General features: G+C 47.9%; 1 long non-coding RNA gene across 1 annotated transcript; it reads left to right on the top strand.

Annotated features, from left to right (window-relative positions):
- The first annotated feature begins 410 nt into the window (after window positions 1-410).
- LOC120763375 (uncharacterized) lies at window positions 411-14,397 on the top strand. The gene is made up of 4 exons (XR_005704085.2): window positions 411-939; window positions 1,218-1,429; window positions 7,871-8,138; window positions 13,566-14,397. It is a non-coding gene; the product is annotated as an uncharacterized LOC120763375 (long non-coding RNA).
- The last annotated feature ends 9,986 nt before the right edge of the window (window positions 14,398-24,383 follow it).

Below are 24,383 nucleotides of genomic sequence, written 5' to 3'. Positions count from 1 at the left end.
ACCGCGCACGCGCACCTGCGACCGGGGGCGGGGACACGCGCGGCGGCCGGCGAGGGGCGGCGGTTCCGGCGCGTGCGCGAGGGCGGGGCGGGGCGGGGGGGCGGCCGCGCGGGGAGAGCGCCTGCGCCCGCCCGCCGTAACGGTGGGCGGGGCGAGTGTGCGGGGCGGCTCGGCGGCCAGAGCGCACGCGCGGGAGTGAGCGCACATGTGCGCCGTTGGGGGAGGGCGGGCGCGTGGAAGGGCGCGTGCGCGCCGCGCGGACCAACGGCCGGCACGGGGCGGGGGTTAGCGGCTCCCTCGCGAGCTTCGCGCGCCCCGCCCCGCCGCTGGCCGGGGGCGGGGCGCGCGCTCGGGGTGGGAAGGGGGCGGGGCCGGGCCGGCCGCTCGGCGCGTGCGCGGGGAGGCGGCGGCGGAGTTTGCAGGTGGTACGGGTCCCGGAGGAATGTTGTCACTAGGCCGGGAATAACCCGGCGTTTGCGTTTAGGCTCTGCTCTGCTCGTTCCTTGGGTTCGGCGTGTTGTACCGCTGTGTTCTGTGCCGAAGAAGTTCGGGCTGTAGGTTGAAGGGCGTTGGGAGTTGACCGGGATCTTTTTGCAGCTCTGTGGGTGGGTGAGGAGACCACCGTCATCCCGGGCGGTTTGGGGAGGTGGTGTAAGGCCGCGTTCCAAACGTGCCTTTGGAAACTTGCCAGCTCAGTGTCGCGACCTGTGCCGTGTAGAGAATTTCTCAGGGAGAATCGCACACAGAATCACAGAACGAATTAGGTTGCAAAAGGCCTGTGGGATCACCGACTCCAACCTTTGACTGAACATCACCATGTCAATCACACCGTGCCACAAAGTGCTGCTTAACAAATGTACAAACACCTGTCCTAAACCCTTAACATTAGTGCAGGTGTAAAGCAGGAAGCCAGATAATGGATTTGCAGAAGTCTTGGAGGTAATTGCTCTTTTATATGTAGTGTAGTTTGTCTTATTGTTTTTTTACTGTTCTTTACACAGTTTCAACATAAAGAAAAAGAACGGTCTGCACTTTTACATCTTGTTTTGTTTTCTTGTTTTATATTTTGTATGATATTTTATTTCTCTTTGACTTGTATTTGCCATTATGGGTTTAAGTGGAGCCATAGGGGGGAGTACTTGTGGAATTTTACTGTCAAGTTTGAAGATTCCACTTGCACTCAGCAGCTGCTGCAGTTTCACTGCCTCTTGTTGTAGGTGACCAAGCGCGCAGCAGAGCTGGCATCTCCCCATCTGTTCCATTACCAAGTGTGATGTCTTTGTTCAGCCCCCACCCTGGCCTGGCTTTAAACTGAGGTACCAACTGGAATCTGAAGCAGCTGACAAATGAACACTTCCTGAGGTGGCAGTGGTGGCTTCTGTCAGCTGAGTACAGCAGGTGGCCAGCATCAGCAGTGTCTTATAGTGAGGTTTGATGTGTTTGATAAAATTTAGACGATGATTTTTAGAGAAAAATAAAATTTCTCTCCTTTAAATACTGGTTATAATGCCCTCCCTTGGATGTACTATGTACTGTTTCTGGTCTCTCCTTTCCTTACATGGTTCTGTTCTTCACCATGTCTTCTTTCCCCAAACTGTCCTTTTTCATACCTGCTTCCTCTTTCACACTTTTTTGTCATTGGCACTTGGTCATATTATTACATGGTTTTTGTTCCCTTGGCATGTTTCTACTCTTTCTTGTGAGTTCAGTTGCTCTGTTTCTACCCTTGGCACTCCCAGACAATGGCAAGATAGAGCCTAGAGCATGGTAAGTTATTTCTGTTTTACCCAATTTAAGGAATCAAATTTGCAAGTTTTATTCAGCACAGACAGGGACTTTTTGGAGATCTTGTCTCTTAACATGGTATGATTTCAGGGTTTTTTAACACTAAATGCGATTAAGGCAGTAAAAATGCACTCTCAGCCTTATATGGATATCCAGAAGAGTTCAAATTATTGTTTAAAAGCACTGTAGCTTTCCAAGTAAACTTGTCTAGTGTATGTTCTTTCAGCAAAACAATATATTCTTGAGTCTTGTCCTCATAGATTGCACTCCTATGGCTTTGACCTGAAACAAGGACCTAACTTAGTGGGAGTTTTGCTGTCTATTCCCTTCCCACTGCCCTCCTCAAAGCAGCAAATGGGACTTAAGATAAAAGCCTTGTCACAGCAGGAGGTAGGTATAGCCCCTCCGATGGTGCCCAAAACAAGTATCTTCTCCTCCTCCTCCTCTAACAAACTGACTTTTCAAGACGTGGCTTAAGTGTTTTAAGGCAACAGGAAAGAAGACTTTCATGCTTCAGGCACAGAATTTGCATTAAACCTTAGATTCTGGGGCTGCAAAATTCTCTTAGTGATTTTGGATTAAACCTTGCAAAGGATCAGCATGTTTGTGGGCTTGCTTCTCCTGATTGCCCACCCGAACTGCAGTCTGGAGCCCTGAGTGAGATTTGGGGTCTGGGAGGCTCCTGGCAGGAGAGCCCTTGTCGAGTATTACCTGATTTTTTCATCTGAGTCTCTCCAAGATCTGTTTTAGCCTTGCTGCTCTCAGGTTCTACATGCTGTCTGATAAAAGTTGCTGTAGAGAGCCTGTGTCGTCAGCTGTGCTTATTGCCCAGACCTGGTGTGTGTCGTGTCCTTGCAGGTGTTACGTGTGGGTGGCTGGGCCTGGAAGTTGGCCTTCTTAGCAGAAACTACTTCTTTGAAATCCCAGGTTTGAGATTTAGCTAGAATATGTAACTCAGTGTTTCCTTGTCCGCTTCAGGGAATTGCAGTCAAACAGGAATTGAATGAGGGGCAATAATTCTTTAATTATAAATCTTTTAAGTATTTTTGCAATCCAGATAAGTTACCTGGATGTGTTGCCTCCTTTCAGCTCAATGTTCATTGAACTAACAAATAGGAAATAAGTAAAGTGTACACAGTGTTTTTCACTGACAGCATTGAGAAATATTTCAGAGTTCACAGATACATTATTTCACTAAGCATAAGTGTTACCAAGATTAAATGAAGATCCTTTGTAACTAAAACTTCTAAGCAGATACAAGATTTTTCTTTTGTTCCACTGGTATTATGATTTGTGAATGCAATTGATTTTTATTCAAGGCTATCATGGAAATAGGGAAGTTATTGAAATTCATTCAGACTTCAATAAATTTTTTCTCGTGCCTAGAAATTATGACTTTTTAATACATGATGGATTGCACTAAACTGTTGGACATTATGCAAACCCAGCTTTATGTTAGCCACAGGAAGCATTTTTAAATAGTATTTGTAAAGTGCCAGTATTGAATATTTTCTTTTAATTAACACAGCCTGATAGTAAAAAAGGTTTTATTGTTTACCCAGCTTTATAGTTAGCCACAGGAAGCATTTTTAAATAGTATCTGTAAAGTGCTAATATTGAAGTTTTTTTTTTTAATTAATACAGCTGATAGTTAAAGTCTTATTGTTTAGGATACGCACACTGCTTCTGAGTTCAGGAACTGCTCAATCATTTTCACATCTCAGCATTTTCCTTTTCTGTTCAGCTACAAGCCACTGCCATATGCTAAAGTGGCACTGTGAAAGCTAAAACCTTGATGGTCTGTGTTAAAGAGATAAGGAAGAACACGTACCTCTTGAAGGGGAGTGCCAGTTTCTTTAAACTAAGTGCCTGACCGATAACACTGTTTGCTTTTGGTAGCCTACTTAGTCCTGATAGTCTTTTCAGTGCTAGATAATCTTTTGAGCCCAGCCAAACCCAAGTTCTGAGTAATTTGTTTTAAAAAAAACATGTAGGAGAAAAAGATATGTCAAGACCTCAGAGCTCTGTATTTTGAGTCTTCTTGAATGTGGGCAGAAGCAATTTTGCTCTCTTGTTTTTGGGACTATTCTTCATTCGTACAAAGAACCATATGTCTGTTTACTGAACTTGTGAAGAAGAAATAATTTTGGTAACAGAACAGGGAAAGAAGTGTCATTCTCAGGCTGCCATGACATGGGAAAGGTAATGGTTAATTACTTTGTAATGTGCCTGAAGCAAACAGAGCAACAGGTTTGTGCAGTGGGATTGTTTTCCCCAATACCAAGTGCGGCTGAGGAAATAGGAATGTACTGAACCCAAGTCTTGTCAGGAATATTGCCTCAAGTATACTTTGTCTCCCTCTCTTCACTTTAAGAGCTGGTTAATTACTGAGCTTTGGGAGGTACTATCAGGGTTGGAAAGATGGATGGGCAGAGGAGGAGGTACTAGAGCTGGGGCTGAGCAAGGAGCTGTTCTGTGAAGGCTCTGGAGGAGAGGGACAGTGAGATGCAGGAGCAGGGCAAGTCCATGCCCAGCTGTCACTGACTGCACTGAGGACAGGTTCAGCTGCTCTGGGTCTTCTGACAGTTCTCTCTCACCCCTTCTTCCCAAGAGTGAGTGAACTCTGTACTGCTCCATCCCTGCCCCTAATACAGCCACCTCCTCTCAGCCACATCTTCTGCTCCATTTCACTCTGCCTGATACAATCCGCCCCCCTCACTAAGAGACCACCAAATCAAGACATTGTGAAAAACAGAATCTTATTTCCCTCTGCCCTTTATTAGCTACAGTCAGAGCTGGTTAACTCTGAGGCTTGCTCCTTTCACCAGTATCTGCAGTATTTCTTCCTGAAGAGCTGAAGTAGTCTAATCAAAAACATATGAGTATCATGCTGCTGTTCCTGAGTGTCCTCGAAGTGCCACACCATGACTGTTGAGTGCTGTGTACTTGGGGAGACAAAGTTACTGCCATATTTCTATGCAAGCACCTAGATTGTAGACTGTTAAAGGTGCAGAATTTTGGGGAGGGCGTGGACGGGATTGTCTAGGGAAGAAATAGGAAGAAAGCCTGGTAAGTATCCCATTCCATTCTCTCCCCAAGTGAGAACAGTGTGTCATCCCAATTGAGATCTTTCAAGCTTTTTCATATAAGTCCTCCAAGAATGGCAGTTCTTTCATCTCTAAGGCAGTCTATTCTGGGGCCTTACTCTCCTTAATTTGCAAAATATTTTTCTAATGTCTGACCCAAGTTTCCATTTTTGCAGTTCCTTCTCATTCTATCCCCAGTGAAACTGCAGAATATTATTTTTCTTTTATTATTTTTTTTTTTTTTTTTTTTTCTTTTCTCTTTAAGGTACTTTTTTTCCAAGAGAGCCATGCTGCTCTTCCAGGGGGGGCACTGAAAAGTGTTCTGGTCTGTGGTGCTGGCTCAGGCAGTGGGTCAGACTGGAGTGACCTGGCATGAACAGATAATCTGCCTCAGATGGGCACTGCTGAATTAGCATGCGTACTAGATAGTGATTCCTGTGCCAATCTGTGATTCCCTGTTCCAGAGGAAGCTGCTACTGCTGTACTGTGTGCACACCTTATGCATGATGAAGTGCCAGACCTTTCGTGTTGTGGGGATTTTGTGTGGCTATTCCCTTTACAAAAGGCTGATGGTAGTACTGTAGGAGTGTGTGTTGCTTCAGAGAAAAAATGGAACTTTCACTGGACCAGTTGCGGGTCATTCAATTACCAGGAGAATCAGAAGGACCAAATAGCAAAGGGTGCTTTGGTCAGTTTCAACAGATAAAGTCCTTTAGCTGTTCACTGTGACTTGAGCTTACCTATATATAGGACAAATTTCTGTGTTCCATGGAAACTGCTTTGCTCTGAAATTTTCTCACAGGTCTCAGTCTAGGCTCTTTGACCATTTTATTATGATCCTGCCACCTTTGATTCAGTAGCTTGTAATCTCCAGTGCTGCAATCCTGCTGGTCTGAGATGCCAGCCTGCAGCTCCTCTAGAGCAGCCCTACAGGCCCTGCCGGCCTGTGATTAGTTATCTCAACTCACATGGTGAGCCAAAGAAAACTGCAGGGACCATCTGAAAACCAAGTACAGAGAGGAAAAGTCAAAATGAAACTGAAGTAGAATGTGATTCACAGGCCTGTGTGAAACTGAGGGAGGGCAGAGAGGCAGAGTGGGTGGCAGGGCTGGGCTGTTTGTTTCCTGCAGCCTGATGCTGAGCACTGGGGTGAGTCTGCAGGGGCAGCGTGGCATGGGAAGGATGCATGCTGAGGAAGGAGGGTGCAGGATATGGAGACATATACTTGGATGAGAATTTGTTGACTCTCTGCTGGCTTGATTGAGCTCTCACAGGTCACGTTGGTCCATACATACTGGCTCCACCTGGAGCCACCCAAGGATCTTGCAAATCTGTTTGCCAGGCTCCCTTCTCCCTCTGCCAGCACAATTTCTGTGCTGTGCTCCCATTTCCAGTGTGACTTTGCATTAGTGGCAGGAGGATCTGGACAAGCATGTTTTGGAGTTGGACACATGACCTGAGATCTGAGGCAGGAAGAGACCTGCAAATAGTAGAGAGAACTTGGAAACAGGATTGAAAGGATCTGTGATTGAGGGGAGCTGGTGACACGGAGGATAAAGGGGCAGATGGAGAACAAAAAGAAACAGATGATAAAATTTCCAAGGTCCTGTGCAGGGCCAAGGGTTGTACTCATTGATTTTTGTGGGTCCCTTCCAATTCAGGATGCCCTAAGATTCTACATAGGGAGTGCCATGAAACTCTGACCAAGGCACAGATGACAGAACCTGCATAAAGCCCCTGCTCATATAAGTTAAACAAATATGTTCCACTGTGAGGAGTTTATTTCAGTAAACGCTTCTGCCTTTAACCCAATTTTAGGACATTGCAGCTCAGTTTATTGTGTTGCCAAACTGTGGGCCAGACCGCTTGCCCATAGCATGACATAGGTTTTGTGGCCAGAGCTGACCCTGTTCCCCTCTCCACTTCTGACACCACAGCAAAGTTCTTTTGGCACAAAGGGGTGGGACTGGCCATCAGCCACTGCCCTGTAATAATGGCTCTTACCTGTGTGAGGTGGGGAGCAAGGTGCTGCTGTTGTTACATACTGTGATAACCGTTCTGTTGAAGAATGATTTGTGGTGTCTCTGGCTTCCAAAGTACTTGGGCTTGCAAGTGCTTTGTGACCCATTGTGGCCAGACCTGGTGTTTTTGCAGACTGGAAGCATGGCCCTGTCTGGCCATCCTTTAGAGGGCACTGACTGACTGTGGTTCCATCATCTGCTGCACATACCCAGGGACTCGTTGCCACTGAGAGAAGGACCATTCCCCTTTCCTGCTCCCTTCTTCCCTTGTCCTCAGGGCTTTCTCCCATTCTTCAGCCATGTCCTGACTACTTCCCTTTTAAGGGCTGGTTGGTTGCGGGTTGGTTTTTATTTTTTGCACTGAGTTAATTTGGGATGTTTTAGTGATTTAGATCTGCTCCCAGAGTCAGAGCTGACACAACAAAGCAGCAAGGTGTGTGGCCCACAGACAAAGGGAAACTCTTCCAGGGCTGATAAAATGCTAAATGTCCTCCTGTGGAATTATGTCATTTGCAGCACAATTCTGGAAGAATAATTAACACTAGTTTTTGGTCACCCTGTTTTGCCTGAAAAAGGGGGAGAGCAGAAGGGAAGGATAGTGATATAAGGGATGAGTATTGGTGAAAGAACTGAAGACAGATGATATGTCACAAGGGGCTTCAGATCCTGGGACTGGGAAGAGGATTTCAATGACTGTCCAGACCAAGGGAGATTTCACTAAGACCTATGAGAGGTGCCTAGGGCAGGATTAAATGTCTAACATGTTTGGCTTGTGTCCCCTTTGTCCTCATAAAAGGGCAGGGCCCAGCTGGGGAAAATAGATGGTGTGTCTCTGGCTTAGCACCTGGGTCTCTCTGAAGACCCAAATTCCTCTCACTACTGCCACGTTATCAGTGTTAGATAAAACAAAATTAATTTTTTTTGTCATGTAAGGTCATCAATTTAGACTCCCAGAACTGCCTCCATCCCTCTCAACAGGTTTGTACCTTTCCCCTTGGGCTTTGTATGAGTCTGCAAAGAGGGAAAGTCAGTGAGCAGAGGAAGAGGAGCACTGGGCTGGAAGTGGAGCAGGAGCTCTCCTGCCAACCAAGATAACCACAAAGCCAAAGGACCCATCTGGAGGTGGTCCTTGGCCCCTCAACAACTGTTCTCCTTCCAGCTGAGAGTGACTCTGCTTCCTGTGGTGCAAGAGAGTCAAACCTGTCCAGTTACCTGCAACCTGAAGGGGCAGATAACAAAATGCCAGGTAAAGCAAAAATTAGCAAAAGATGTAATGATATACTGTGGTGATGCAAAAGTTATTCTATTAGGTTTTAAGTGTTTTATATAATTAATTTACAGTTTTTAATAAGAAGTTTTGAAAAATGGTTTGTTCCCTGTACCCCCGTTCTTCCCAATGGTTCTTACCCCTTATGTTTGTTATAGATTGCTGTCAATCCCCTCTCTCTCTCTGTGGGCACCCTGTCTGTCACTTCGGGACCCTTCCCCAGATTCTGGAAAGTTCCAGAGAGGGTGTCAAGTGATAGGCTGGTGCCCGGTGGTTCTCCTGTTGAATGTTCACACCCCTAGTTCCATCCTGAGTTAGCCTGGTTAGTTAATCTGTTGTTACCACCTCTCGATCCTCCCCCGTTTAAAAGTTACTGCACAACCACTGTTCAGGGTCTCTCCTGAGTAGCAGTGGTCAGGTGTGGAGCTCCCGTTTGGTCTCCCCCTCAATAAAACCCTGTTAACCCTACTCAGAGAGTTGCCTTTCTGTCCGTCACCGTGGTCGTGACTACCATCAAGTTCGTCGCAGGGTGTGGGGAACCAAGATCCCACAGGGAGGAGGGAGCCAGTCGAACTAGTGACTCCTACCTAAAAGTGCGTGTGCCGCGGTGTGGGACTGAACTAGCCCGTGAGCCTGCGCTTCCACGCGCACGGTGGACACCACGACAATATACAAATCCCCCACCCTTCCTAGGAAAGATGACAACTCACTGCCTTTGACTGAGGTGCTGAAGAAATTGGGCTGTTAGTTTGAAGCATGTGTTGAACTGGGACTGCTTGAGTTTCAGCCATCCGTGCAGAGGAGCAGAGCAAAAGCATTGGCTGCTGTGCCTGTGGCATATGCTGCTTTCTTGTGGGTGGTTTAGAGGCATCTGAATATTTTGGTGCTTTTCTGCTTCTAGAAATGTTCATCCTGCTCTAGGCATCCATACCTCAGAGTCCATGCATATGTTGCATGCAACTGCCCAGCTTATAGGTGGTCTAGTGAGAAATCCCAAATCCTTAGTTATGATGGAGTGTTGTTTCCATGCAAGCTTGCTGGAGAGCCTCGTGATGAATGCCTGGTGAGGGCTTCTTCTCCCAGGCTGGTGCATTTGATGGATGTAGTAAGCGAGGCAGGCACTGCTGACTGGGCCCAGAGAAGTGAGTTACCAGCCATCATTGCAGTATCAGCCTTGCTCCACCTTGGCCAAGACTGGGTGCCAAGGGTGTTGTATGTTGCAGCATGAGCTCTGCTCCACAGTTGTGAGGGAGGGTCTGTAGTAATGCAGAGTCCCCAGGCAGGTGCAAAGGAGAGCCACTTCACTGCAAAAAACAGGCCTTTTAAAGCAGTTAGGCCTTTATCAGTTTGCATAGTTTTAAATCATCAACATAATTCAACCAACCGCTGTACACCATGATGTGAACATGCAATGGTTATGTAACTTTTTTTTTTTACCTTTAATTCAGCTGAGTCTCTTTCCCACAGTCCTTTCCTACTCAGCCAAAGTTAACAGGCCTAAGCCATGATTTTACAAGGCCTTCCTTTTGTAAGGTTTTACCTACGTGCAACACACGATGAGCTGATGACTGGGAGGAGAAGGGGAGGGCTAAGCATGGCACTAGGGCTATGTATAACCCATCCAAAAGGGGGCTGGAAGAAAGGGAGCATGGAAGGAATTGCATCTAGCCCAGCACTACAGACCACTCAAAATGGCTTCAGAAACACCTCTGATACTCTCTTTGCTTGGCCTGCATTGTCTGGGGAGCATCCTGAGTTGCTCTGAGGCAAACCCTTCCATCCTGGTTCCTACTACATGCACATGTAGCCTTCCCCCCTGATCTGCACTTGCTCTGTCTGTACAAGTGACAGGACCCTCTGAATAAGCACAGGATATTAGCTGAGGATCCACTGAGGATGTGGCAAAGGCCTGTGGACAAAGCAATACTTGAAACACGCCAGCTTAAGATGAAAGATGAACCATTAAAAGGCTGGTGATTCTTAACTACAGTAGAATGAGCACAGTGAAAACCAAAATGAAAAGAAAATTGAGTAGAAACAGCTACTAAAAATGTCACTGAAAAAGCAACCCAAAGAAATATATAAATGTAGAAAAAAAAAAAGAATGGTCTTTTTATATACTGCAAGTTGCCTGTTGCCTTGCCTGTGAAATCTCACTGCCAGTGATGCTGCTGCTGGGCCAGAGGCAGATGAGGGCCTGGCCACCCCAGCTGAGCCCATGTGCTGAGGGGTGGCTGGGGTGTGTGCTGAGTAGCCACCAGACCAAGCTCCTACCAGGTGAGCTCAGCCTCCCTTCCATAGGCAGGGCTGCTGCTGTCTCTTTCTTCTATGCCCAGCTACCAATTTTCAGTAAATTTATTAGAACTTCACTGTATTTGAAGCATCTTGGCCAAATTTGATTAAGTTTACCTAGGGATACAGGGGAAAAAACAGGCAGTCAAGTCTTGGGATTATACTTGTCTCTTGCCTTTATGAAATGCAGACTGAAAATAAATCCAGAGCTCAGAAAAGTAGCAACTGCCTCTGGCTGTTGCAGGGTGCCAGAGGCTGAGATGAGCAATGTGCTTTGTGGCACAGAGGCAGGCAGTACTTTTGCCAAACATGGCACTAAGCTGGGCATGCAGCACCAGAGGGGATAGATGAGCATCCCAGTGCAGATCTTCACCTAGTGGGAATCTGGTGCTGCCATTTCTGCTGCTCTCAGCCTAGATGGTGCCTATTGCATGTGAGGTGTGAGGTGAAGACCCTCAACAGGTCAGATACCAGTGCTGAGAGCAGGGATGTTCAGGTACTTCAGTGATCTTGAGTGTGAAAGTTTTCATGAATGTGCACTTGGATTCGGAGCAGCAGAAATGCAAAGCCACACAACAGGTCTTTGATCATCACAAGGATCTGACTTACTCAGGGATGTAGAGTGTTTTTTCTAATTGGCTAGGGTTTTTTCCAGGTATTTTTCTCTGTAAGGACAAGTCTGTTTCATCCAGCTGCACCTTTCAGCTCTGCTGCTGATGTTTTTGTGCTCTCTGCCTGTGGTACATGCTGCATGGGCATGAATAAGCAGGTATCAGTACAGCACATTGGCAGACTCTCAAGGGATCTGCAGCAAACAGTGAGCACAGTGATCCAAAATCGTCTTCCATCTCATGACGGCAAAGAACAAAGCCCAAGGGGACTGATGCCAGCTAGCATAGCTCGGCAGGGAGGGATGGGGGAGTTCTAACTCCTCTATGTCTTTTCTGACATCACTGCCCTGTGGGGTTCATGCTGGGGGTTGTTAGCAGTCCCTGTGCTCCTTAGTGTTACAGCCAGCTTCACATGGCAGCATCACAGCTTCCCTGGAGTGAAAAGGAGGTTAACAACAACCTCTGCTTCCTGAAATAGTACCACTGCAGCCAGGTTACTGGTCTTCAAAAACAAGTTGTCACCTATTCAGCTGTTTTTCACAAAAGCAATTCCCCCTCTATCTTCATAAGAGCTGGCTGGACAGCTCAGACTTAACAGCTTCAATTTCTTCCCCAGGGCACAGACAAGATGTTGCCAGATTATTATCAAAAATTTCCCAAATCCAGGAGGAAGTCTTTGCCTTGGGGATCCTGGTGGACAACGAGCTGCTCGTGAACCAGCAGTGCCCTTGTGGCCAATAAGACCAAAGCTATCCTGGAGTGCATTAGGATAGGGTGCCAAGAAGTTGGGGGAAGTGATCCTGTCCCTCTGCTCAGCCCTGATGTGGCTTCACCTGGAGTTCTGTGTCCAGTTCTGAGATTTCCAGTTCAAGAATGACAAGGAAATACTGGAGAGGGTCCAGCAGAAGGAAATGGAGATGATTCACAGAATCAAAGGGTTGGTTAGGGTTGGAAGTGGCCTCTGGAGATCATCTAGACCAATTGATTAGGGGTTTGGAGCACCTCAGTTTTGAGGAAGGGCTGAAGGAGCCAGGCATGTTTAGTCTGGAGAAGGAAAGACTGAGGGGGACCTCATCAATGTCTTTAAGTGTCTGAAGGGAGGGTGTCAAGGGGATGGAGCCAGGCTCTTCCTGATGGTGCCAAACGATAGGACAAGAGGCAGCCGGAAGAAACTGGTGCACAGCAAGTTTTGTCTGAACATGAGGAGGAATTTCTTTACTGTGAGGATGACAAAGCACAGGAACAGACTGCCCAGAGGGGCTGTGGAATCTCCTGGACTGATTTAAAAGCTAGCTGGACACAGTCCTGAGTAATGTGCTCTGGAGACCCAGCTTGTGCAGAGGTGGAACTAGATGATCTCCAGTGGTCCCTTCCAACCCTGTCCATTCTGTAATTCTATGAAGAATCCACAGCTGCCCTTGGGCTACAGGAATGTGGAACAGAAAAACAGGGCTGGCTTCCTTTGGCTCTTTATTCTCACTTTCTGAGTAATTCTGTCATTTTGAGACTGGAAACAATCCTGTATTCTGCTCCAGAAGGACCTGTAGCCAAACGGTGGCTGTTTGGGACTGGAGCGCCAAAGTTAAAGGCTTCATTCTCTGCATTTTTTCCCCTTGGAAAGGAGTTTGCCTCAATGCTTTACCTGATGTCCAGTTACCTGTACCTGGCTCTTTAATTTTCCTGCCTATCCCCTTACCATCATTGTTCTTATTGCTGGGTCCACATAAAAGTCAGTATTTTTTATAGCCAGAATGTACTACTAATTCCCACTGCCAGGGAGTAAACAGGGGCCCTGACATGTATTGCTTGTCTTATCAGAAAGCAGGGTTGTATGGTGTGAAACTGCAGCAGGCAGGAATACACAACCAGTTGTGCAACTCCCTTCCCTGAAGGAAAGAGTTTGCCATTAAACAGAGCAAGTCCGAGCAGCCAGCACCCCGTGCCCTTCCACACTGCTGTCTTGAGACTGTGCCATGGGGGAGGAAAACAGGGGGAAGGCGATGGCCTTGAAATGCTGAGTTCTGGCTAACAACAGGCTGCCAGCACACTGTGCAGGCAGGGCACAGATTTGGCCCTCTCCAAGCACCTCTGATCAACCTGCAGGAAGTGCTTGATGCCAGCTGAAGAGCCATGGGGAGAAGTGAACCCAGCTGAACCTAGCTGCCTGTGTGTGTCTGTGAACCCCCTTGCTCATCTCACTGCCAGGCCTGCTGCTGGTGGAGCACTCTGCAGCTCCCCTTTCCCCTGTTGCACTGCTCACACCACATGGATCTGCAGATTGCTTCTCTTCATCCCCCTTTTCCCCTTTTGCAAGATGGTCAGAGCAAGAGCCCCATCCGAGAGTTTCCTGTTCTCTGAGTGTTATTTTTGTTTTGTTTTTTTTTTTGTTTTTTTTTTTTCCTTGTTTTTTTTTTTTTTGTTTTTTTTTTTTTTTGTTTTGTTTTGTTTTGTTTTGTTTTGTTTTGTTTTGTTTTTTTAAATTATTGTATTATTTCTTGCTCAGCCTCCTGACAGATCTCTCGTTGTTTGCTTGGATCATTTGAAACCCCTTGGTTGCTGCCCCACTCTCTGCTGGCACAGAAGTTTCTGCCCAGGTTGCGGTTGCAGAACATGAACCACCAGCTCTGAAGAACCTGGCACAGTTTCCTGTGTCCCAGTCCTTCACCTGCAGAATGTGCCATTCCTCATCAAGGTGCTGGAGCACATGCTGCCTCCATGTACTGCTCATCAACAGGATTGTTCCTCAAATCTCCACCTGGGGATGATTCCCAGACTGAAAACCAGTGTGTGTCACACCTACCTCCTTATGACCTTCACATAGGTGGTGGAGATGAAGTTTGGCTTGGTTGAGGAGCCAGGAATGATTACCTGGACTAAATACAGATCTAAGGCTAGGGACACAGGATTTGAGGCAGTCAAGTTAGCAAGTCAGAATTGTAGAATAGAATCATAGAAGTTGTGTTAGAAGGAACCTCTTATAATCATCTTGTCTAACCCTGCTGCCACAGACAGGAACATCTTCAAGTACATGAGGTTTCTCAGAACTCTGAGCTGACCTTGAATATTTAAAAGGGTGGGGAATCCATTACTTCTCTGCACAACTGTTCTAGTGTTTTGCTATTCTCATCATAAAAAAATTCTTAATTATTTCTTGAATTCCATCCCATATGCTGAGCTTGGCTTGACTCTACACAAGGTAACACATTTCAGGTTACCAGAGCTCCCGAATTGCTGTCCATCAGCTGAACCATCAATTGTGACTAATGTGCTCTTCAAGCTGCCAGTGAAGTGTGCTAGTCTGAAACTCAAAATGAAGTGGGAACCACTCAAAGATACCGGGCTGGGTCTGGATCTGTCTGTCCCTTATCATGAGGGTCTTGCAATTAAGTGCTTATGTACATCCATGTCTTTCAACATCTTTGAAAAAATACATAAAGCAACAGAATGGTGCTTAGGCTGTTTCCTTCACTATTGCCCATGAACTTAGTTGCACCCTTAACAAAGCTGTCCCAAAATAAATGAATAGTTGGTAACCTCTGTTCCCAGCTTTGGTGTGAGAGCCAGACCACACAGGCTCTCCTGGCGCTGCTGGCTCCCCTCCTACAATTCTTGAGTCCACTATCATAGTAGTGGTACAAAGGCTTTCTCCCAGCTGTGAACAGGGATGATCACACCCAAGGCTACATTTATGTACCATTATATCAAGCGTCAGGTCAACCAGTTAAAAACAGTTACCTTCTCCATCTCTCCCCAGGTGCCTTGAGCTATTGCCCCAGGCAAATCTGTGTTTCTCACACGAGCCTGATCAGGTTGGTGGTAGCCTGCCTGCTGCATCCCCCATGAGCATTCGGCCTGGAGCCTGCCCTGCCTGATCAGGGAGCAGAGGGCTGACAGGGATTTTCTAGCTGTGCCCTCCCTGCCCTCTATGTCACTATCAACCACTGGGACCCAAAAGGAGGTGGCCAGAGGCACTGGTGCCAGGATGCAACTCCTGGGCACTACTGCTGCTGCTACTTATAATTTCCCCTACCTGTGCCATGTGGATGAGATAACAGGATAGCTGTTCTGCTAGGCAAGGTGTATTTGTTTTTACCACTGCTATATCTTGCTTTGTCATGTTTTCCTTATTTTAATAATAAGTTTGGGTGGGTTTTTTTTCGTTATTTTCTTTTTAATTAAATGCCTCACTAATTTCTGTAAACAAGGAGGATGAGGCACATGTTGGAGAAACTTAAAATGTTTTCAGTGAATTCCAGTGTCACAGAGCAGAGGTGTAGAGGCTGTGAACTGACCATTACTCACCAATTCATCACTCTGAAGAACCATATCCAGAGATGGCAGTATTTGCCACTTGATGGCTGCTCCTTTGTACATTGTTGGTGGCCCGATCCAGAGGTTACTGGCTCCTTACACTGACTTCTGTGGGAATCTTCATGTGCTTTTTTCTCTCTGCAGGACCGAGGCTGGAGTGCTTCATGTGCTATATGACAGACCCTGCCAGGTAGACTTGTCTAGTCATTAGTTTCTCTGACAGCAACAAGGTTTGAAACATTTCTCTGAAATCCAGTAACAGTCCAGAAGGGAATGGGATCCTATCTGCAAGAGCTTGCCTGGAGAGCTGAATGGAAAATTTAAGCCCTGTAACACCATTTACAAAAGACTGGTGCAAGAACTTTTTGGCTAATTAACACTCCCTACCTTGTCTTTTGAAAAGCAGAACTATAATTTACAGGGGCCTTGATCCGGAAGCTGGGATCTCACAAATTGCATATGTTTCTGTAAACATCTGATTCATGTCCAAAATTTGCTGCTCGTTTCCGCTTCACTGTATCTCAGGACTGAATGTGGGAGGATGGGCTCTGCTTCCCCTGAAGCTCAAGCTGTGTGGGTCTGGACACCTCTCTTATTTCACCTGTAAAACTTACTCCAGCTTGAATCCAACCTATGTGTATTTGACAGGCTGAATTCAAGCTGATGGTTACAAGCCTGTATCCTGAGAGGACTTTTCTCCCAGCGGCGGCAGAATCCTCCCTGCAGACCTGGGCAGCTTGTCACCTCAAAACAACATGGGGTGGAAAGCCACATTTAGGGTGTATAACAAAAAGGGGAATTTAAGAAAGCTGTCTCTCCTAACTTGTTGCCCTGTGATGTCTTGCATGCAGGTGACCATAGCAATCCAGAGACACCTATTTTTTTATGAAAAAAAAGCTGATTGCTCCTTTCTTGAGCTCTCCTTCAACCTCCACTTTTTTAAGAGTTGATTGTCATCCCTGTTCTGTGAGTAACAAATCAATGGTACACAGATCTCACCGCCTTTACTGCTCCTCTAGCTTCCTTCCTGTTGCTTCACACCCTTTAGAGGTTTTAGAAAGAAGGTAACAGAGAACAGGAAAGTTTGTCTGTAAATGCTGATCTCCTTTTGTTGATCTCCAAACAACCATGTCCTGTAACCTTCATGGAGAAAGGAAGGATGTCACCAGGCTTTTAAACTCACTTCATTTTCCTGGTAGCATGGCACCTCTGCCCAGGGGAAGCTTACATCTCTTGGGTCTCCTGCCATCCACCTTCTTGTGGCACAGGGTGAGAGCCTGCTCTTCTTTCTGTGTTAAAATGTGCAAAATGATTACTCCTGAGGACAGCTTCTCCTCTAAATCATGTGGTGCCCTGAAGTAATGTCCAAGATTGCTCCCAGTTGGATAGGAATAACTGATTCAAAAAGCCTCAGGCTGTTCCCACCAGCCCATGGTCCATCTCCTCAGACATTCCCCAGGCATGTCCCCAGAGCACAGCCCCTCTTTCTGCAGGCTGCCAGAGCAGGGCATCCCTGTCCCTGGGCTGGAGCTGGGCTGGGTGCAGGCTGAGGAGAGGCTGACATTACCCCTGCCGTGGTGAGGGAAGCTCAGCACAGGGTTTCTGGCTGGCTGGGGCTGCCTTTCAGAGGCCACCAACTGCATGTCCCCTGTACCACCACACTGCTGGGGATGAGAGGGAATGAGGTGTGTGGGAGCAAAGACAGCCAGTGCTCCAGGCACTGTGCTGTTAGTACTGGGGAATTACCATGTTCATGCTCATAACTCCACCACCAGCTTGTGGCCAGTGACTAAATAACCCCACAGTCAATTCTTTACTATTCCAGCACATGAGCTCCTTTTTCAGCAAGGTGATGTGGCCCCTGGGAAGCTCCAGCACTGAAGAGGCAGCTGTCTTGCTGGATTTCCCCTCCTGCTGCTGCTGAAAACCACTGCTTCCTTCCACAACGCCCTCTGGCCCTGCCCTGTCCTGTTCCCTGGGGCAGCTGGATGCCTGCTGATCTCCCCAGTGCTACCTCCAGCCCCTGGCAGAAATACCAAGTCCCCACACCGTTTTTGTGCTCCTGATTTCTTGCATCCCCAGGTAAAGGACAATGGAAAAAGCTCTTCCAGATGGTATGTTCTAAATGCGCTGAGAGAAGTCTCAGTGTGGCACAAGGGGAACAGGCTTTCAAGGCTCCTGACAGCACTTGGGCATCACACCTGAGCAGCACTTGGGCGGGTTGCTGTTGGTCCTGCACCAAGCAGAGGGGCTGGAGTGATGGGCAGGCAACTCTCCATCTCCCTTACACGATGATACCTTTTTATGCTGGGTAACATACCTGGCTATGTTCAAAAGGATGCTGGTAGCTTTCTGAAAGCAAATTCATGAGCTCCAACGAGAGTGATGCTGCCTCTCTTCTTCCAAATGTGTGGGGGAGGGGTGGGGGGGGGTGAGTCCAAATCAGTCAAATAGCACTGATTACAAGGAAGAAAAAGAAAGCTGACTCAGGTAACATCTGTGCATGCTGAGTACCAGAGTATGAAGTGTTCAGGTCAGGGTGCTCCTCAGTCACGGCCTCAAACACATGGAGTAAGCTGTTCCTTGCTGCTTCCAAGTAGACAGCAAGCACAGAAGCATCAGGGTTGGGCAGGGCTGGCCTTGGGCAGGAAGGAATAGGGACCAGGTGCAGAGGGCCAGGGTCAGTGAAGCACAGTCACCTCACAGGGTGCTGGCTTACAGGGCTGCCTTGGGAACATACCTTATCTCAGTTCTCCCTGGTCCTCAGACCTTTACACTTCATCACTTTGATTCCTCTTTTTCAGCATTCCAACCTGCACAGTGGCAAAGGCAGTGCTGCAGCAGCTTCAGGTTTACTTGGTTGTTTTCAGTGCCATGTGGCAAATAGACCCCAGAGCTGCTTGGATGCTGTGCAAAACCATGGGGCTCCTCTAATCTCAGGTGCTCAGCCCAGCTCCCAGAAAGCAGAGGTGCCTCTGCATGTCTGGCCCCGTCTGTTGAGATGGTGTGGGATTCACATTGTTACAGACTGAGGGCTGGGATACACTTCTGCAGGGAACTTTGGTGTGTTTTTTCCAGTTGAAACTGAAGGCATTCCTGGTGGGAAGTGCTACCTGTTTGGATGAATGGGACCTGTGTGCACACCTGAAGAGGTGCATTAAGGAATATGGGAAAATCCATTGTCTTTCCAGACCGAGAAGCCACTGAGAGCTGAATTTGGGAACTTCACACCCCAAGCTCTGACTGCAGCAGCACTCCCTCAGCTCACAGCTTACATTTGAAGCCTTCAAGTCTTTGGCTAGAGTCATATCTTGCAGGAGAAAGCAGAGATAGACCTTGTAAAAGTGTCTTTCCTGTAAAGGGAGCATCTTAAACATGAGTTCAGCATTTGCTGAATAGGAATAACCTGATATCTCTTCTGTGCTGCCTTACAAACAGCACTGAAGTGCTTTTTCTTAACACAGTATTTTGTCACTTCATTATTAGCGGGAGCAAGACTTACAGCTGCTAGGCTTGTAAGCCCTCCTGCCTCCAGAGACGTTACCTGTGCCTGGCACTTAGGCAGAGGCAGCCTGAGACAGCCCCACACAGCTCTCCCTTCCCCAGCATGCTGGGATAAGGCTGCTTGGGAAAGCTGGAGAGAACAACACCTGTGTTTGCTGCAGTATTTTAAGCACAAAGACGCAGCACGCTATGATTATTTTCCATGTGGATGTGAAGACATGAAACATGGTGTAATTTATGGTTATGTTAAAACTGCAAAGCATGAGCTGCTAGGGTGGCCAACGACTGAGTGTCAGCAGCAGGCTGCAGGTTGGATTGCAGCAGGCATTGAAGTTTGAGGAATGCTCAAGGGCAGGTTCCTCTTGATCCTCCAATCTATGTGGCATTTGGTGAAGTCTACATGGAGATGCATTACTCACCCTGTGCTTTCAGTGGGAGAAATTGCTCTGCGCTTCCCCAGGATTGTCATGGGCAGGAGTGGGTGGGGACTGAGAGGTCACAGGAACAGTCCTTGCAGTGCCATATATGCCTCTGTCAGCCTAATGAAAGCCTAATAATTAGGATTGCCATTCTCTTTATGAGGTAATTATGAGGTAGCACTTTACTGTAGTGGGCAAAAGTAACCCTGTAATTAGCTTGTATGATTACTCAGTTATTAGCCAGTCTCTGATGCTGCAGACAGCCAGGAGAACCCTTGGCAGGCTGTCACAGGGCTATGTGGTTTGGATGGGACCCCGGGCAAAACTTCCCCATCCTGCTACTGAGCCCATGCACAAACCTGTCAGGGATGAGGATAGCGTGAGACTCAAAGCACGAGGGGATGACCTCCAGCAGTGAGGTATTGCCATCCAAATGACCAGCTCAGCTTCTCTGGGCTGCTGAGGCCTTGCCATCTTGCATGCCCAGTGTCCCCAGTCTGGTTTCTTTCACCTGCACAGGTACAGGCTGGATTTCCCAGCTCCAAGGCTCCACCACCTGACACCCCATGATCACTGGGAGCAGCCTCCTGCCAGTGGGCATTGCTTAGCACTGCAGTGCACAGCAATATCAAACTGTTGAGGGCATGGGTTGAGAACTAATATGTTCATAAAACAAATTACTTAAGAAAGAAAGAATGAAGGGGTGCAGAAGGCTGCCGTGAGCAGCCCGGTGCTTCTCAGCCATCTGACCAGTTTGTGCTGGTGCCTGGGGTTGTTCCTCCCCAGGGGCAGAAGGTGGCATCATCTCTGCCCAGGCAGGTTGCAGCCTGCTTACCTTGCTTGGGTCTGAAGGACTGAGAAGTTTATGTGGTCACTGCAGTGAGAACCAAAGCAGCTCTGCTGGGCACGAGGGCAGAGAGCATTACACTGATGCAGGGAGCAGCTTGGCATCGACTGCAAGCCCGGAGCATGTAGGTTCACAGCTGTGCTGAAAACATGCTGGATGGGTTAATTTTTCCTTCTGCTGGGCAGGTGCAAACCCTGTTCTCAGCTTAGCTGCCACTGCTGCCTGCATCCCACGCTCTGCTGGGCTTGCGGGGGGTTGTCCCCTCCTCTCACCCCCGCCAGGTTTGTTTCTTTATCTGAGCCATTCTGGGGGCCGGCTGGTATTTCAGTCACTGAAGAAATTAGAAACTGATTTATGTAACATCTCGTGTGACTGACTGCAGGGTCTTCACAGAGAGACAACTGTGAACAAGTATGCTATCGGCAGAATAAGAAAAAGGGGCCCATGGAATCACACTGCGAGGCCAGATGCTGCTCTGCTGTCGTGCAGTGGCACCTGTGCCTGTGTGCCATGGCCATGTCATGTTTTGCTCCAGCTCAGCTCTGCAGGTGAGGCCCAGCATCCACGTTACCATGTTCTTCCCAGGGCCAACCAGAGCCAGTTCTCACCTTGAAAATGAGCTTCTGCTCTCCTCTGTTTCTCCAGATGTCAGGCCAGGCCCTGTCCCAGCAGCACAGCACACATCACCAAGTTGCTGTGTCTCCCAGGGCCCACTCAGGCTGGCATCACCCACCAGCAACATCTCTCCGGCTGCCCCTGCCCAGCTGCATCAGTGCCCAGCAGACACAGGAGCTGCGGTTCTGCAGCGGCTGGGTGCTGTAGGCTCTTTCACCTCCTCCTGGCTCCCTGCTGAGACTTTGGTGTCTGTCTCACATCTGGTCATCAATGCTCATGGTGGGGCAGGAGGGTTGGTCACCCCACACGTGCATGGGGAAACCTGGGCACAACAATTCTGGGACACCAGACCCTGGAGCTCTCCCTGACTCTCCTGGGGCTGAAGCTTTCATCTTGGATGGTCCAGGAGTTATTCTGAGTGTGCACATGTCCCTGGGCCACCGGTGGCAGACCTGACACCCCTGTGCAGGAATGGAAGCCCCACTGGTTCAGCAGTGGTGGGCGGGAAGGCTGAGCAACATGCCAGCATCCCTCTCAGCAGCTGTGATTCAGTAGCAAAGGAAATAACAAAGAAATGCTTGAAAAAATAAAAATGCTTTTGATGTGAATAGAAATGTTTATAATAATTGGATTTTTTTCATGTAAATAAGGCTCAGAAAATGTGTTTTGTCAGTGACACACAGCGAGCTCTAGTAGGTGTACTCATCTCAGGATAAAAGGAACAGAAGCCACTCACTTGATGAACCTGAAAGCTTTCTTAAAATTACAAAAGGAATAAATGATCTTAATCATATTAACTCCTAGGTGGTCGCCTGAGTCTTTGTGAGCAGTATTCATCACATCCCAGACGGTGTAGTTTTAAACTCTCACAAAAGACAACTCCAGATGATCTCATGGTCTCCTTTTCAGCAGTGCAAATTATTGCTAACACCCAAAAGGCTGGGATTTAACTCCAACAGGGCTGTGTCCATTTCAGCAAACCTCGGCACCTCTTGTTGGTGCAGGAGCCTCAGCATCAGCCAGTGTCTCGCAAGGGCTCTGGTGTTTGACAGCTGGTGAGGGGGGAGGAGGGGCTGCAGGAGCTGGGACATTCACTTCTGCCGTGCCAACAGCTGGGCAGGAGATGTAACTCCTCCTCGTGCCTCCCACAGGTTCAGGACCGTGGTTCTTGCCCAAGGTCATAGCAGCCTAGCACAGCGTCGGCCAAGCAGCTGCAATCCTAACATCAGCTGTTGAAGCTGCTATATCATCATGCTTATAAAACATGAAAAACAATGTCTGGATTGTACCTTTGCCTCCAGCAGTGTGTTTTCAAAGGCAGTCTCTCAGACTGTCTTGATCTCAGGTGAGAGGTGCCACTAAATTTTTACCATACTGACATTGATTCAGCAGCTGTTGCCAGTCTTCTTGATCGTGAAATGAAAGTTCTTTACCGGAGGACTTATTCAAATGCAAAATTAATTAGGCTTTTTTTATCTTACTGCACATGTACTTCAGGAATTTAGGAATATTAAGAACCCCTAGAGACTACCTTCTTTTCAGTTACCATGGTTCATCTCGACAAGCAGCAACCCCCTCACTTGCAGGCAATGCCAGAATTTTGGGTTTTGATGAGGGCAGGTGGGAACAATCCTGTGTTGTTTCTGGAAGTGGTGCTGAAATCTGGGCACCTCGGTGTGGTAGGTGAAGTGTCATGAAGGGCAATGTAAACCAAATTAATCCCCACTCTTTTTCCCATCCCCTTTCCTGCAACTGAGCTGGTAGGAGATGGCAAACTGTAAATTCAGTTTATTCACCCAGGAACTTGGCTGTGTGTCATGGAGAGATTAGCAAGTGAAAATGCACCAAGAGGTGCTGTGCCCAACATTTACTCTCTAAACCTGATCTGATACAAGGTACAGGTTGTTTCCCTGCAAACCTTTCATGGCTTCTGTCTCCAGTTCATCCTGGCTACTGCAGCATGCCCCCAAAATCATAATTCTGCAGCAAATGTTAAGAGATCTCACCAGCATGTTGTTTTCATTAAGTAACAACACAACAGGAGGATAAATTCTCTTACGAAAACCCTTCATGTGTATTTCTTATAAAGAGAAAGTTCAGTGTCCTCTTTCCTTTTGGGAAAAAAAAAAAAAAAAAAAAACCCAAAAAAAACTATGAAGCAAAGTGCTTTTTTATTGCCTAACCTAGTTTCTTTTCAGGAATAGAAAAAACTATAAACATTTTTAGCCTTGATTTATATTTCACACATGAATAGAGTGTGTGCAGGACAGGATCTGGTAGTGAGTGACCTCTGCTTCACACAGGAGTGGCTCACGGATGAATCAGTCTGGTTTAGATGCCAGACTACAAATGCTCACACAAAATACGGCTTTGCTCCACAGGATGGAGCAGCCGAGTACTGCATGTGGCTGTTGCAAGTTTGCAGGATCAGGCTCTGCATGCAGGCTATGTTCCCTGATGGGCTGTCATCACAAAGGGTGGTCCCCCAGCCCTGGTGCTGACTCTGTGCCTCGTGCCCTTGCAATCTACCTCACTGTAGAAAATACAGCCTGGTTTTCAGCTGCATCAGTTTTCTGATTGTAAAACCACACGAAGAGATGCGTAGGATAGCCCAGTCCTCCTGGGAAAGAAACAGCAGGACTGTAAATCTTACCCTGCAGTTTAAACTACAACTTCTGCCATGATGCTTTTGCTCTCCATTGCAGCAGGTGCTTTCTGCCTTGTTGAGCTTCCAGTAGCTTCTCTGAAAGACAACAGCAAGGCCTGTGCTGGTTTCAGAAAGAGCCGATTCCCTGCCCGGGGTTCGGCGCAGCACAGCCAAGGAGCACCCTCCGTACCTGGCCCGTGCGTGCTCCCCCGCCTGCCTGGGGGGGCCGGGGCCAACAGGGAGCCTTGCCTTCGCTTTGTGGGGAGAGGAGGTCCGTGTCCTGGCAAGCACCGCTCCGTGCAGGGAGCACCAACATGCTGCAGACAGCTCTGAATTAATAAGAAAAACGTATCCAGGTCCCATTTACAGGTTTCCCAAATGTTTTTTCTGCTTGAATACTTACTCTCAGCAGCATTTGGATTTGCACGTATGAGAGGCTGAATCAAAGGTTTATTGTCTGCACAGCTCCTCTGTTTATCCAGAGATTACGATTTTGGCAAGAAACAGCTTCTTGAGGCACTGGGGTGTCTGCAGGCACAAGGGTCACTGCAGGCACCAACCCTGCCAAGGGGTGGCTCTGCTGCCCTCCTGCTTCAGCCACATAAGCACAGAATTGAAAGAAACCCGCAGGAACTTGCTTTCCCCACGGCTTGGAAGCGAGGGAATTTGTTATGAAAACAACAGGGTTAAGAATCTCCCTGCTCCTTGGGTTGTCGTTTCCAGCCCCGCAGAGGGTGCCCCTCTGGAGCGCCTGGAGCGCACCAGCTCCGGAGCGCTGCCACAGCTGCTCCCAGGACAGGGACCCTCAAACACGGAGCCTGGTGCTGGTGTGGGGACAAGGGGCAGGGGACAAGGCTGCACACACAAAACAGAGCAGGCACGAGCAAGATGCAGAGGGGCAGCTCCTCTGCCTTCAGCCATCAAAAACACGGCTTCACTTGCCCATCACAGGAGGGAAGGGCATCTCCAGGAGATGCC

This window comes from Hirundo rustica, chromosome 1 (assembly GCF_015227805.2).
Source record: "Hirundo rustica isolate bHirRus1 chromosome 1, bHirRus1.pri.v3, whole genome shotgun sequence".
Taxonomy (NCBI): Eukaryota; Metazoa; Chordata; class Aves; order Passeriformes; family Hirundinidae; genus Hirundo; species Hirundo rustica.
Note: the sequence above shows the minus strand (reverse complement) of the source record. Positions and strands in the feature narration are given on the sequence as shown.